Below are 15,573 nucleotides of genomic sequence, written 5' to 3'. Positions count from 1 at the left end.
TGAATTCCATAAGCACTGCCAGACAGGCCAATGCAGTGCCAGACACATCCCGGACAGAAAAAAACACCACAGAATATATATTCACACTCCCACCTCAGTACCTTTGCTCAGGCTGTCTCCCTACAACCTAGAACCTGGAGTGGCCTCCCCATCCCTTCTGTCTTTCTAGTTGAATTTCAAACTCCATGAGTATATAAATAATGCCTTAGAATCATAGAATCTCAGTTAGAAGGAACTTCAAAGGTCATTGACACAACCCACTTATGAGCAGAAATATCCTTTTCAACATCTTCAACAAATGGGTCATTCAGCCTACATTTGAGTTTGAAATCTTTAGAGATGGGAAGCTTATTAATCACCGTTAACTATTCATTAACTAACTTTTCTCCCAGCTCTGCTCCTGAATCTCCAGGCTTTTCCACTTCAACCCCAGCTGCCTTCTCAATGAGGAGATGCCTCCATTCCTGTGCCTCCCTCCCACCCCCCATTGGTGAGTTCCTTCTTGGAAACTTCATTTGAGGAGTTCCCAGGCTCACTTCTCTCCCAGATCTGCTGGGAGATAGGAATATATTTGTAAGCAGATGGAAATAAACCTGAAAAGAAAAAGAGATTGAAGACAAAGAAGAAAGAGGAGATTACTGTTGCAGCTAGGTCCTGAAGGAGGTAAGTCAGAAGGAGATGATCAAGGGTGCAGGTAAAGCATTAAACTTTTTAAATTTTTAATATTTTCCTCCAATTATATATAAAACATTTTTAACAATCCTTTTTTTTTAAGTTTTGAGTTCTAAATTCTATCCCTTCCTCCCTTCCCTACCTCTTCTTGAGATAGTAAGCAATCTGGTATAGGTTATATGTGTGCAATCATATAAAAACATTTCTACTTTAGTAATTTTGTGGAAAAAAACTTGCACAAAATAGAAGGAAAGAAAGAGAGAGAGGGAGGGAGGGAAGAAGAAAAGAAGGAAGGAAGGAAGGAAGGAAGGAAGGAAGGAAGGAAGGAAGGAAGGAAGGAAGGAAGGAAGGAAGGAAGGAAGGAAGGAAGGAAGGAAAGGGAAGGGAAAGGAAGGGAAGGAAGGAAGGAAGGAAGGAAGGAAAGGAGAGAGAGAGAAAATAGTGTGCTTCAGTATGTATTCAGATGCCATCAGTTCTTTCTCTGGAGGTGAATAGCATTTTTTATCATGAGTCCTTTGGCATTGCCTTGGATCAGTGTGTTGCTGATAATAGCTGTCATTCACAGTTGCTCATCATACAATATTACTGTAACTGTGTACAATATTCTCCTGGTTCTGTTCACTTCACTCCGTATCAGTTCATGTGAGTCTTTCTGGGTTTCTCTGAAATCGTTCTGCTCGTCATTTCTTACAGCACAATAATATTCCATTACAATCATAAACCACAACTTGTTCAGTCATTCCCCAATTGATGGACTTTCCTTTAATTTCCAATTCTTAGTCACTACAGAAAAGAGCTGTTATAAATATTTTTATACAAATAGTTTCCTTTTCTAAAGACATTAGTCATAAAGAGGACTGAGGAAATTTCTTCTTCTATGACCAGAAGAATGGAGGAGAGAATAGATGTTACTGCTGCATTTTCAGAAATAGAGGAGGTGAGCTGAGTGAGTTCATACCACATAGCTTTAATATTTTCAGTGAAGTAGAAAATCAGTCAGTCAATAAGTATTTATTAAGCATCTACTATGTTACATCTTATTAGGTTGTTTGTTGTAAGTAAAGTATTGGTTTGTAATTGGAGCATGACTGTAGAATAAAAGGTATGGAACAGTTATTATTTGACTTTAAAGTATAGATAGATAGATGGACGGACGGATGGATGGATGGATAGATAGATAGACTGAGCATTTATTAAATACTTACCATATTGTCAGGTACTGTGTTAAGTGCTAGGGATACAAATAAAAGAAAGGCAGTCTCTTCCCTCAAAGAACTTACATTCTAATGAGGGAAGACAATACATAAAACAGAGATGGAAAGCAAAATGCAGAGTTTGACACAGCAGCATCCCATGGAGAAGGCTGGAAGAGGCATAGGTCCTGGATTGTAGCAACACAAGGCAAAAGCTGGCCTATCAAAGTCAGAGTACCTGGAGTTGAGTCAAAGTAACTAGTAGGAAATCAATGGCATGAGTAGAGGTAACTAGAGTGGGGTGGGAAGCGATAAGGGAGATAATAAGGGTGGCATAGGATTGATGAACAGTGATGAGGGTTCAGCTGAGGTTCTGTGACATAAATTTTTAGTACGTGAAGTCAGATCAACTTTGCAATTTTATATAATGAAGTTTAGGGAGGAGTTTCTACTCTTGAAGCAAGAATGGAAAAATCAAATGTTAGCAGTTACCCAGAGATGATGATTTACATTTGGAGAACTGCAAAAAGTCATGAAAGCAAAGGGTTCTAGGGTAGTAGATAGTGAATTAGAGATGGTGAAATCTAATTTGTGACCAAGCTGGTCTGTAAATAAAATGAGTGGAATTTAAGACACTGAGGAAATAAGAATTTGGGTTATCAGGATTGCAACAATGATCAAAATAGCTGCAGGGGTAAACTGGAAAAGAATACCATGTACCAAATACTACTGTCGTTCAGAAGATCAAGTAGATGAGAGAAACAAAGATGGATAGAATGGCTCAAGTGTCTTACTTCTCAAATATACTAGAGTAGACTTATCAAAATTTTGTGGTCAATGGATAGATACATGGTAGCTATGTATTACCAGTGATAACATGTAGATAAGAATCATCAGAAAAAAAATTATCTAAATGTAATATGGTATGTATGTATGTATATATGTAATATGTATGTAATGTGGTCCATCTCTAGGGACAGGTGAACTCCATAACCTCTCAGAATTCTAGGGTATCCTGAGGAGTTTGTAAAGTGTCTCTCTTCTCAACTTAAGCCCCCACTGGCTATGTCCCCCCATATTTTAGGGGGTTAGCAACTAGCATCCAATTTCCATTTAACTACTTATGACTGGATAGGTTTCACAAAGCCATATTTATTTCTGAAAGAAAATAAGAACAAATGTACAAATATTCTTCTCAATACTCGGAGGTGTAGTCTCCCCTGAATATAACACCTTGGTTATTCCAAATGATCTCAGTGCTGGACTGGTTGTAACACCTAGCCTAGATTCCTAGATCTTTATGACTTTTACTCCTTGCTTTTGAAACTTCTAAGGTCAGAAACTCCATTCCTATCTAGAATGGAAAAGAAAGAATGAAAGTGCAAAAGAGGCCTTGTTTCTTGTGAGGTCATGTGGCCTCAGAGAAGGAAGAAGGCTGTAAGACCTTCCACCTGATCACTAGTCTCCTCAGACACCCGGAGTCAGTCAGTTAGTCAACTAGCATTTTTTTTTAATCCACCATTTATTTATTTATAACATTAATTTTTAGGATTTTTAAGTTCTAAACTCTTTTCTTTCTTCCAGAAGGCAAGCACTGTGATATCAATTATACATTTGAAGTCATGCTAAACATATTTCCATATTAATCATGTTGCAAAAAAAAAGCAAAAAACAAATAAAGTAAAAAAAGGTCTTCTTCAATTTGAACTCAGAGACAATCAGTTCTCTCTCTGGAGGAGAATGCCATTTTTCATCATGGGCCCTTCAGAACTGTCTTGTATTATTGTATTGATCAGAGGAGCTAAGTCTTTCACAGTTGATTATCATGACAATATTGCTGTTACTATATACAAAAATCTCCTGGCTCTGCTCACATCACTTTGCATCAGTTCATATAAGTTTTTACAGGTTTTTCTGAAACCATTCACTTCATCATTTCTTATTGTACAATAGTATTCCATCACAAGTATATACCACAAATTTTAGCAAGAATTTAGTTAAGTGTTTACATGTGCCAGGCATTATACTAAGAACTGGAAATATGAATACAATTAGAAAGAAAGATAGTCCCTGCCCTTAAAGAGCTTACATTCTAATAGAGAGGACAGCACATAAAATGAAACTGATAGAGGGTATTTCCAATGTGTGAATTCCAGGATTGCAAGAAGCCTTCAGGATGAAGACTGGAGCATGGTAGAGGAGGTCCGGAGTACAGACTACAGAGACATGAGGAAAGAATCACCTTTCTCTTCAAGATATGAGTGCAGCAAAGAACAGGCCAGAATTGACTCTGAATGTTTTGAAAATGCTGACAGTTCAGATTACACAGCCAATGGAAAAACATTCTTCCTAGCCATCTGACAGGTCGGCCTGAACCATTTGCAGATGTCCACACATGTACCTCTCTCACACATTATCATGATTTCCCCAGCAACACCAACCTAGCATTCTCCATTCTCCATGTGAGATACCATACTAGCAAGCTGATAGGATCTGCACATGTGCCAGAACTCCATTACACAAGAAATGTTTGCTTAGAAAAGGAGGTAGGCAGGTCATATATCAAAAGTAGGTAACACCATTTTTCAGCCAACAGCCAGTACTTGCGTGTGTACTGCATTCCTTTCCCACCCCAGGCTCAGTGGATCTCAAGAGACCTGCAGGCCTGTAGCACCTCAGCTTCCTGGCAGACAAGAGCTACATTGAAGGGTATGTGCCGTCATAGTCTGATGTAGATGTACTTGAAGCAGACTCAGGCCTACTACTTGCAGTCTTTGGTATAACCACATTAAGTCCTATGAGATGCAAAAGGCAATCTTGCCAGGAATAAAGATGGCTTTGGGCAAGTATGGGCCTGCTGATATGGAAGATACCACAGGAAGTGGTGGCACTACCAACAGCAAAGATGATGATGAGGAAAGTGAAGAAGCAAAGAAGCTGAGAGAAGAACTCCTTGCTTAGTATGAATCAAAAGAAAAAAAAAATCCCTGCAATTGTTGCCAAGTCTTCCCTCTTACTGGATATAAAACCTTGGGATGATGAGGCAGATATGGAAAAATTGGAGTAATGTGTCAGAAGCACTCAGGCAGATGGCTTGGTCTGAGGCTCTTCTAAACCAAATCCAGTGGGAAATGGCATCAAGAAACTACAGATAGGGGCAGCCAGGTAGCACAGCAAGAAAGAGCACCGGCTCCAGTGTCAGGATGACCTGGAGATCGAATCCCGGCCTCAGACACTTAGCAGCCACCCAGAAACACCTGGCCGTGTAACCTTGAGCAAGTTACTTAACCCCAATTGCTTAGGGGTGGCCAGGTGGCTCAGCGAGTAAGAGCACTGGCTCCAGTATTGGGATGACCTAGAGATCAAATCCCGGGCTCAGACACTCAGCACCACATCCAGAAATAACTGGCCATGTAACCTTGAGCAAATTACTTAACCCTGATTGCTTTAAAAAAAAAAAAAAAGAAACTACAGATAGTGTGTAGTTGAAGATGACAAAGTTGGGACAGATAACTGCCTTTGAAGACTGTACAGTTCATGGATGTTGCTGCCTTCAATAAGATCTAAAACCTGCCATCCTTGAAAACTGCATTTAAATAAAAATATTTATAAGCAAGAAAAACAACAATTGGCTAGCAAACAGTCCAAGAGTTACAGTAACTCACAGTATGATAAAATGCCTAAATGAAGACCTCCAGTACCTTGGGCAGATTCTCCAGGGATGATTAATGGGAAGATAAGGACAGGACTCATATAGGAGAAAAAGATGTGGAATGTGGATAGGTTGCAATTTCTACCAGTGTAGGAAGTAGCCATATCAATGAGATCACCAATCAGCTATCAATGTAAAGAAGACCTGTCCCTGAAAGGGGACAAGGTGAGGAAGAGGTTCCAATTCATCTGCTTCAAAGACAATGAGAACTCTCCCAGAATGCCCTCTCTGGTCTATGAAGTATAAGAGGGTATGAATAAAATGTATTCAGACTTGTTCACCAAACCCCAGAATGCTAGCATATAGAGAATCCCCTGGAAGTTTGAGAGAGGAAAGTCGAGGATAACAAAAGGGCAGTTTCTTTTTTCCCCACCTCACATCCCCTTCCCCTAACCTGAAATCTCTCATAGAAATTATGTAGCACTGAGGTGTCATAGATTCATAGATTTAGAGTTCAAGAAGATTTCAGAGGTCATTTAGTCCAAAACTTTATATATCAGGAAACTGAGGCCCAGAGAGGTTATTTGATCCAGGTCACTCAGGTAGCAAATAGCACGCAGGTAACAAACAGCTGAAGCAACTAAGTGGTGTAGTGAATAAAGCATTGGGCCTGAAGTCAGGAAGACTCATGTTCATGAGTTCAACTGTAGCCTCAGACACTTACTAGTTGTGTGACTCTGCTCAAGTCACCTGATACTTCTGCCTCAGTTTCCTCATCTATAAAATGAACTGGAGTAGGAAATGGCAAACTATTGCAGTATCTTTGCCAAGAAAACCCCAAATAGGGTCATAAAGAGTTAGACACGACTGAACAACAACAAAACAAGTAGCAGAGTCCATGACCAAACCCAGGTCCTTTGACCCCCAATTCATCGTTTATTTCCACTGCACCTCTCTGCCTCACCTAGGTCCTAACCTTGGACACCCTTCAGAGTACTCTTCCTGCTGCTTCTTTGGAATCAGCTATTTGTTAGCGAACATGCTTTTCACCCATAAGTCAGAGGCAACTCCCAGCTTAAAGCTTCTCAACTAATTGGATTCTGGTTGCTCCCCTGAGCATTACAACACAATTTGGTTCACACATTATTTTCTTGATAGATTCTCACAGCTCCCAGAGGAGGAAGCAATGAATTCCTAGAGGTTTTGAAAATGAGTAAACAGAGATGAGATATTGCAACCGGCCTTTTTGCTTTGCTACATCTGACTCTTATTTTACTAACCTAAGCTGTGTTTCTTTGTATCTTGTCAACAGGTTTCTTTAACCTGATGGTCAAAGCTCCAAAGCTTCAGTCACCTGAAGTTCCTCTATCGTTATGGATAGAGAACAAAAACTCAGTGCTCCAAATAACTTCCGGTGATACTAACAGTCATTGGTTTCTATCGCATACAGGATAATCCAACTTTCCCCACTTCAGCCAGTTTCTTTCCTCTGACTCGCTCCTCAGGTCTGTAGGATCCTCGTAGCTTTGCCCCTTTTAATTCTGTTCCAGGCCCTGCATGGAAGAAGGAAGGTTGTGTTTTGTTTTTGTTTTTGTTCTGACAGCAAAAAACTGGCAAATAAAGGAATACCTATCAGTTAGAGAATGGCTGAATGGGTTATGGTATATAAATGTGATGAAACAGTATTGTTCTATAAGAAATGGGAAAATAGTTGATTTTAAAGAGAAATGGAAAGACTTGTATGAACTGATGCAGAGTGAAATGAGCAGAATCAGGACAATTTACACTGTAACAGCAATATTGCAAAAATAAACAATTTTGAAGACTTGTAAACTGATTAGGAATTAAATGAGCAGAATGAAGAGAATAATTTATACAATAACAACAGCATTGAAGTATAGGAATTATGTCCAAGCAATGACCATCCATGATTCCAGAAGACCATTGATGAAACCTACTATTTACTTCTTGACAGAGAGATGACAGATTTAGGGTGCAGAATAAGACTATATACATATGGATAGAGAGATAGATTTGTATATAGTCATTGAGGGGATTCATTTTGCTTGACTAGGCATATTTGTTACAAGGAATTTTCTTTTTCAATGGAGTGGGAGGTAGAAGGGAAAAAATAGATTTTTGTTCATTTTTTAAAATTTAATCAAATAGAGATGTTGGCGGAGGTGCTGCAGATGTGGAATGTTGCATGCATTTTCAGATGAATCACTATATTGTTAATTTTACTTAATTATTTTACTTGGGTACAAGAGACTTTTCAAGAGGTGAGGGTAATCTGTAAATGTTTGTATTGTAAAAAACAAACACATCAATAACACTTTTTTTAAAAAAATTATAGCACTATAGAATTCAGAGTTGAAAAAGACCATAGAGCCTAGTGCTCCCATTTTATAAAAGGGAAAATGATGCCCAGGGAAGTTAAGTGACTTACCCAAAGATATATACTATAGATAGAACTGACAGAGATAAAGTTCAAAACCAGCTCCCTAGGCTCAAAATTCAGGGCTCTATTTAAAATAGATTCTCACTAAAGGGCTTACAATTAAAGGAATCCCCAAATCTCCCTTTAAATGAAATATTTGCAAAGGGCTTAGCACAGTGCTTGACACACAGTAGGCACTTAATAAATGCTTGTTCCCCTCCCCACTTACCTCCCAGGGGCATTTGGATTCTAAAAGAGGAGCAATGAGAGCACAATGCTTACTTACCCTGAAGGAATGAGGATTTAATGTTGGAATCTTAGGTACCAGATGTCAATACCAGCTGCTTCAACCAGCTGCTTCCATGGCCGTGACAAATAGAGGGTTCTCAAAAATGCTTGAGCAAATAAAGCCTCACTCTGCCACCTTCTTGCTCCACAGATTCAGCCCTGGCTCTGCTAAATTTCCTGTGTTTTCTGGCCACTGCTTGTCTGGCACTTTGGAATGATCCTTTCTTGGCACCTGCTTTGATACTTCCCTGGTGCTTTGCAAAGAGCATTGACCTGTTGTGCCACATAGACTAATTTCCAGCAAAAGAGCCAATCATCTCTGCTTTTTGCCTTCCTTGAAAAAGATCACCCAGGACACTAATCTGGCCCCTGGGCCAGGCAGGGACATCAGTGATAGACTGCCTGCTGGAGGTGGGGGTGGGATGTTTAGCAGCATTGAATGCTAGTACCAAAAGGGATATTAGATTCCCTTTACCAAGCCTCACTACAGATTAAAAAAAAGTTGAGGCCTAGAAAGGGGAAATGATTTGTCATAGATCCCACAGCTATTGAATAGTAGAGTCAGTTCTAGCAACTGGTGATCAACTCTGAATGACTTTAGCTCTTCTCAGCAACACAATGATCCAAGACAAGTACAAAGGACCCATGAAAGAAAATGCTGCCCACATCCAGAGAAAGAACTGATGGACTCTGAGTGCAGATCAAAGCATACTTTTTCACTTCATTCTTTCTCATGTTTTTTTTTCTTTTGATCTGTTTCTTTTTTCACAACTGTGACTAATGTGGAAATATGGTTTACATGATAGCACATGTATAAACTATATCTAATTGCTTACCATTTTTGGAAGAGGGGAGGGGAGAGAGGGAGAAAAATTTGGAACTCAAAACCTTGTAAAAATGAATGCTAAAAATTGTCTTGACATGTAATTGGGGGAAAAAATAAAATACTATTTTAAAGAAAGATCATACCTCTTAGAGGGCAGATTGCTCCTTTTATGATGAAAGGGTATCCAACTCATTAGATTAATCTAGAAAACATCTGATTATCAATCTTTTCACTTTCCAATTAATCACAAAGCAGAGAGAACCAGTAGGTACCACTCACCCCACCCCACCCCCACCTCTTATCCCTCTTTTGTGTCCTAGACTCAGGTGCTCTACTTAGAACCAGGTTTCTACCTGTCTATGTAATTTGCCATGCCCATTTCCACCTCCATACCTTTGCTCATGCTGTTTTGCCCTGCCTGGAATTGACTGATTCACTCAACAAATATTTACTGAGCATGTTTGAGGTCCCATGCTAGGGGTGAGGAAATGTACCAATCAAATGAGACAATTCAATAGAATGCCATGACTTCCCCCTTCTTATTTGTTTATTTAAGTTCTAGTTATCCTTCAAGATTCACCTCATCTCACCTCCCACCTTCCCACACTGATTCCTAAATTCCCAGAAACAATTTTATTTCCTACAGCAACTAATGCATACTTCCTGTTTGGCTGGGGGAAGGGAATAAAAAGTGAGTATGTCAGCAATGCCCTCCATACTGCCCAGACTACTTGTATACTGGACCACAACCCTAGGATGCAGCTGGATTGACAGGGGATGAGGGCAGGGTCCTAGTCTCTATTTCTTTTGGGCCTTATGAACAGACCAGCCTCAAAGTGTATATTGTTGGAAAGGGGCACCATTGCCCTGGACCTATAGATCATAAAGAAGCAGAACCAAAAGAACAAGGCACAAAGTGACTCCAAACAAAAAGCCTTCAGAGCTAGTTTGATTTGACCACGTGGGCTAATAGAAACCTGTGACTCCTCTTGTTTTAATAGACTACTCATTTAATCTACCAGTGTCTTACATTATCATGACTTCTGCAATAGGAATTAGGACCCAAGGGAGCCTGCTCTTCCCTTTAAAGAGTTCAGACCTGGGCCTTTCTGTCTATCTTACTCTCTTAAGGTTCACAGAGCCCCAACTCCCCTACTGGAGTTGCTTCAGAAACCCAGGGTTTTTGCCTTCACTCATTTCTTAACCTTTATTCATCAATGACCCTCCAGCCCAAGGGACCATGCCTCTTCACTCTGGTCACTGAATTCAAAGATCTATATGCTATATTATTCCTAATAAAATCTCTCTCTGTCTTTCATTCCAACTATAGCTTGGTGTCCATTTCTAGCACCAACTAGAACCTCCTTCTACCCTTCCTTTCTTCCTCTCCTGCTAAATAATCTAATACATTTTTTCTGGGGCTTATTTACAAATATAGTGTTGGCCTGGGGCACTTTCTATGGAGCCAGGTATGCACTTGGACCCCTTCTGGTGAGGCTTATGCTCTATCTAGGACATAGATGGCTAACAGCTTTTGGACAATTCCATAGTCACACTAATGGAAGGAATGAGGCAGGAAGTAGGACTTTGTCAAGGAGAAATTAGAATATATAAATCTAGAAATAAATCAAGATAAGATAATTAGAAGTTCACATGCAGAGAGCCACTTACTACCAGACTAAGTAGTACCAAATATCAAAACTATTCTGCCTCATTATAATTCACCCTCACCTCAGAGGCCTAAGGCTGATCTCCCTCTGTCAGCCATGAGTCTCCCAAAGATGGAGGAATACAATGCTCTTATGAGTTCCAGAAAACTCTGTTGTATAGAACACTGCTGCTAAATTGGTATCAGTTTACCTATTTAATCTGGCCCAATCTCATTGGTTTCTTCCAAGGGTGGGGAACCTGTGGCCTTGAGGAGGCCACATGTGGCCTTCTCAAGGCCGAAGGTTTCCTACCCCTGGACTTTATTCTGTGATACTAAACTCATTCTCAGCCACTCAAGAAATATCCTGAATGAATGTCCCCATAAAGATGAGCATAATTCAACTAAATGGCTCGCTTTCAAAATGCACAAAAAATAATCCTTTCTTTTATATTCTTTTAGGGTTACCTTTGCCAAACATAACCCTTTGAATTCAAACCCTAACCCAACCCTGACAACAGAGATGTTATTTTGCACCAATAGTCCCCTTACCTCCGTCTATGGATAGATATATAAAACATTTATTAAAGTGTTTATTGTATGGCCCTGTGCTAGATGCTGGGGACACAAATACAAATAAACAAGATGGTCCCTGGAACTTATATTCTCATGGTGAAAGATGATGAGGTTCAGGCTCTGGGAACCCCCTTGAACTCTGATTGAATCATCCCATTTGATGAAGCATTTGCATGAGGCCAAAAGCCTTTCATTGTGGCTCTGCTCAAACCTTTGTTACTAGCTTGGCCCTCCATTGTCCATCTACTTCCCACCTTGAGCCTATCAAAATATCTATACCCAAATCAACTGTTACCTGACCTCATCTGACTCCTCCTGAAGACCCTCCCCAAACTCTCCCTTTAGACCACCCACAATCTTTCTGTATATAAGACTCCATCTTGTCTCCATGCGGTGTGAGAACACCATAGAATTTTCTATCACAGACTTATTCTGTGTTCAATACAAGCAAACTTTCAATAAACTTTACTTGTCTTTGGCTGAGAGAAGACTTGAGTTGAATTCATTCGGCGGGACCGGGAGTGTTGGTATTTTGGGGTCTCCACAGCAACCCTAACCCAGACAACACATAAGAGAGCCTTAGGAGGGAGTAAGCCTGTTGGTAGAGCAGAACTGGTCAAGTAGGGCTGCAGTCACTCTCCAAGTGGTGAGGGAGCCACTGTCCAGCATTGTGGGATCTCTTAGACAAAGGTCTTCTGGGGCCAGGAAAGAGAAAAGAAAGCTGGAGAGAAAATGGAGTAGGGAACAAAGTGAGTGTGACTTGGAGCCCATCCCAAAATGATAATCAGGTTAAGATATACACTAATAGGAGCTGACCTATTGAAGAGGGACCTATATGAAGAGGACCTATATATATGTATATATATGAAGAGGAGCTGACCTATATGAAGAGGGAGAGTGTGGCTTTATTTTCTGGAACCAAGGTTGTTAATTGAAATGAATCTGAGAGCAACTGCATTTTAGTGTTATTTTCATTTGATTCTGACTTTCTTCTATATCACTTCATACAAGCTTTCCAATGCTTCTTTGAATTCTTCATATTCCTCATTTCTTATAGCATAATAATATTCTGTAACATATTTGTTTTGCTATTCACACTTTCTTCCAGTTTTTTATTTCCCCAAATGGCGTTGCTATGAATATTTTGTTATATATAGAACCTTTATTTCTATCCTTACCTTCTTGGAATATATGCCCAGTAATAGAAAAGGTATAAAGTGAGCAAGTTTCCTCTCTTAATTCCAAATTGTGCAATCAAGATAAAAAAAATCAACTTTACATGTACAAGATGGAAAAGGTTTGGCTAAACAGCAATTTGATTTTAAAACTTCAGGGTATTTTAGAAGGTGGCAAGCTCAGTGTAAGTCAGCAGTATGCCACAGCAGCCAAAAAGGCTAACACTGCCTTAGTTTCTTTTAAGGACTAGGGAAGTGATGGTTCTATTGGGCACAACATTTTAGGGAAGATGTTGACAAGCTAAAGAGTGTACAGCAGAAGGCAACTAGGATAGTGAAAGCTCTCAAATCAGTGGTGGTAAACTCATAGATGGGGGCCACTAAACCACACATAATCATATATGCAGAAATGGATAATTTTGATTACATTAAATTGAAAAAAATTTTGCACAAACAAAGCCAATGCACCCAAGATTAAAAAGAAAGCACAAAGCTGGGAAACAATTTTTACAGCCAGTGTTTCTGATTACTAAAATATATAAGAGAATTGAGTCAAATTTATAAAAATACAAGCCATTCCCTAATTAATAAGTAATCAAAGGACATAAACAGTCAGTTTTCAGATAAAAAATTTAAAGCTCTCTATAGTCATATGAAAAAATGCTCTAAATCACTATTGATTAGAGAAATGCAAATTAAAACAACTCTAAAGGACCACATCACAACTATCAGATTGGCTAATAAAACAGAAAAGGAAAATGATGAATGTTGGAGAAGATGTGGGAAAATTGGAACACTAATGCATTGTTGGTGGAGTTGTGAAGTCATCCAACCATTCTGGAGAACAATTTAGAATTATGCCCAAAGGACTATAAAACTGCATATCCAGCAATACCACTGCTATGTTTGTATCCCAAAGAAATAATTTTTTAAAAATGGAAAAGACCTACATGTACAAAAATATTTATAGCAGTTCTTTTTGTAGTGGCAAAGAATTGGAAATTGAGGGGGAGGCCCATCAATGGGGAATGGCTGAACAAGTTGTGGTATATGAAGGCAATGGAAAGGGGGGGGAGATGATAGAAGGGAGGGCAAATTGGAGGAAAAGGTAATCAGAATGCATGCTGTCTTGGAGTGGGAGGAGGGAAGAGATAGGAAGAAATTTTGGAATTCAAAATCTTGAGGAAGGAAATGTTGAAAACTAAAAATAAATAAATTAATAACAATGAATGTAATGGAATACTATTCTGCTATAAAAAATGAAGAGCAGGCAGATTTAAGAAAAAGGTAGAAAGACTTATATGAACTGATGCTAAGTGAAGTGAGCAGAACCAGGAGACCATTGTACACAAAAACAGCAACATTGTAAAATGCCCAACTATGATAGACTTAGCTCTTCTTAGCAATACAATAATCCAAGACAATTCCAAAAGACTCATGCTGATGGAAAATGCTATTCACATCTAGAGAAAGAACTATGGAGCCTGAATGCTGATCAAAACATACTATTTTAACCTTTTTTTTTTTTGTTTTTTCTTTCTCATGGTTTTTCCCTTTTGTTCATAATTCTTTCACAGCATCACTAATGAGGAAATATGTTTAATATGATTTTACATGTACATCTAACTATATTAGATTGTTTGGTTTCTTTGGGAGGGGGTAAGGAGGGAGGGAGAAAAAATTTGGAACTCAAAATCTTATAAAAGTGAATGTTGAAAATTATCTTTACATGTTTTTGGAAAAAATAAAATATTCTTAAGTGGGTGGAAAAATCATACATGCAGACCACATATTGACTTAATAAGCTGTATGTTTAGAGTTGGTTTTTAAAATTAATATATTGACATGTTAAAATCAGATAGGCACTTCATTTTAATCTGGTTCAGACCACATTTTGGAGTGCTCTGGGGTACATGTATCCCCACAGACCAATTGTTTGATACCTCTGCTCTAGATTATGCCATAAGAAACCTGAGTGAAGCAATGGGAATGACAGAAAATTTAGCTGAGACTTTGTGGTGGTAAACTGGGGGTTGAATTAGGGTTGCAGGTTGATTAGATAACAAGTACTAGAAGCCTGATAAGAAAGTACTCCCAGCTGTATGACCTAAGGCCAGATAGAGCTTTCAGGTAACTAATAGGGTGGGGCCTACCAAACCAAGCTAAGGGTCACTTTACCTACTGTTTGTCAACTTCTTAATTGTAAAGGAGACTTTAGCTTCTTGGGGGCTGTCTTCACTTGGGAGATCAGCAAGAGCTTTCTTGTAGGGCAATAAGGCTAGACTCTAAGTGCCTCATCTGAATCCCACCTAAAACAGACCTGATTGCCATCTTCCGATATTTCAAGGGCTGTCACAAGGAAGAAGGATTCAACTTACTACTTGACATAAGAAGACAAAGAATAGAAGTTTCAAAAAGGCTAATTTAGGATGGATATAGTAAAAAGAAAAATTTCCCCTAACAATTAGAACTATCCAAAAGTATAATGGACTACCTCTAGAAGTAGTGGGCATTCTACCTCAATAGAAATCCTCAGGCAAAGGCTGAATAACTACTTGGAAGATATGTTGTAGATATTTAGGTATGGGTTGACCAAATTACCTCTGTAGACCCTTCCAGTGCTATGATTCTGTTTCCCAGAATGGTTGGAACAATTCAGATCTCTTAAGAGTGCATCTTAAGATGGGGCAGCCAGGTGGCTCAGCGAGTAAGAGCACCGGCTCCAGTGTCGGGATGACCTGGATCAAATCTGGGCTCAGATACTCAGCACCACACCCAGAAATAACTGGCCGTGTAACCTTGAGCAAGTTACTTAACCCCAATTGCTTTAAAAAAAAAAAGAGTGCATTGATGTGTCTGCCTGTCTTTCCACAACCACTCCGACATCGACTATTTCCTTTTTTTAATCATCTTTGCTAGTTTGAGTGGTATAATCTCAGAATTATTTTAATTTGCATTTCTCTTAGAATTAGTGATTTCACATGGTTATCAATCATTTCCACTTTTTTTCTTCTGAAAACTTTATATCTTTTGACCAGAGAATGACTCTTGGTCTTGTATATTTGTATCATTTCCATATGTTTTGGATATCATACTCTTGGCT

General features: G+C 39.1%; 1 protein-coding gene and 1 pseudogene across 1 annotated transcript in view; one reads left to right on the top strand and one right to left on the bottom strand.

Annotated features, from left to right (window-relative positions):
• SS18L1 (SS18L1 subunit of BAF chromatin remodeling complex) overlaps positions 1 to 15,573 on the bottom strand; it is a 259,676-nt gene that overhangs the window by 75,486 nt on the left and 168,617 nt on the right. The gene's annotated exons all lie outside the window — the stretch shown is intronic.
• On the top strand, positions 4,056 to 5,432 carry LOC138149329 (elongation factor 1-beta pseudogene; annotated as a pseudogene).

The sequence above is a fragment of the Petaurus breviceps genome, unplaced genomic scaffold (genome assembly GCF_028583685.1).
Source record: "Petaurus breviceps papuanus isolate PSGF00001 unplaced genomic scaffold, PetGlider_PUasm1.0 90847, whole genome shotgun sequence".
NCBI lineage: Eukaryota > Metazoa > Chordata > Mammalia > Diprotodontia > Petauridae > Petaurus > Petaurus breviceps.
This window is presented reverse-complemented; position numbering and strand designations above follow the sequence as displayed.